The sequence below is a fragment of the Trichechus manatus genome, unplaced genomic scaffold (genome assembly GCF_000243295.1).
Source record: "Trichechus manatus latirostris isolate Lorelei unplaced genomic scaffold, TriManLat1.0 scaffold00126, whole genome shotgun sequence".
NCBI classification, from domain to species: domain Eukaryota; kingdom Metazoa; phylum Chordata; class Mammalia; order Sirenia; family Trichechidae; genus Trichechus; species Trichechus manatus.
The window spans coordinates 2293017-2293977 of NW_004444062.1; positions in this window are offsets into that span (position 1 = coordinate 2293017).

Below are 961 nucleotides of genomic sequence, written 5' to 3' on the forward strand. Positions count from 1 at the left end.
TATTCATGAGAGATACTGGTCTGCAATTTTCTTTTTTTGTGGCATCTTTGCCTGGTTTTGGTATCAGGGTTATGCTGGCTTCATAAAATGAATTCGGAAGTATCCCTCCCTTTTCTATGTTCTGAAATAGTTTCAGTAGTACTGGTATAAGCTCTTCTCTGAATGTTTGGTAGAATTCTCCAGTGAAGCCGTCTGGGCCGGGGCTTTTTTTTGTCAGTAGTTTTTTTAATTAACTTTTCAATCTCTTGTTATGGGTCTGTTCAGATTTTCAACATCACTTTGTGTTAGTTTGGGTAGGTAGTGTGTGTCTAGAAAATTATCTATTTTCTCTAGGTTTTCAAATTTGTTGGAGTATAGTTTTTCATAATACTTTGTTATGATCCTTTTTATTTCAGTTGGGTCTGTTGTAATGTCCCCCATTTCATTTCTTATTTGGGTTATTTGTGTCCTCTTCTGTTTTTCTTTTGTCAGTCTGGCCAGTCGTTTGTCAATATTGTTGATCCTTTCAAAGATCCAACTTTTGGTTTTGTTGATACTTTCTATTGTTTTTCTATTTTCTATTTCATTGATTTCTGCTCTGATCTTTATTATTTCCTTTCTTCTAGTTGCTGTGGGCTTTTTTTTGCTGTTCTCTTTCTATTTGTTCAAGTTCTGTAGTTAAAGTTTTGATTTTGTCCCTTTCTTCTTCTTTGATGTGTGCATCTATTGCAATAAATTGTCCTCTGAGGACTGCCTTTGCTGTGTCCCAAAGGTTTTTGTATGATGTGTTTTCAGTCTCGTTTCATTCTAGGAATTTTTTGATTCCATATCTGATTTCTTCTGTTACCCAGTGATGTATAAGCAGGGTGTTATTCAGTTTCCATGTAATTGATTATTTTTCCTTGCTCTTCCTATTGTTAATTTCTACCTTGATGGTATTGTGGTCAGAGAAGATACTTTGTATTATATCAACGTTTTGAAT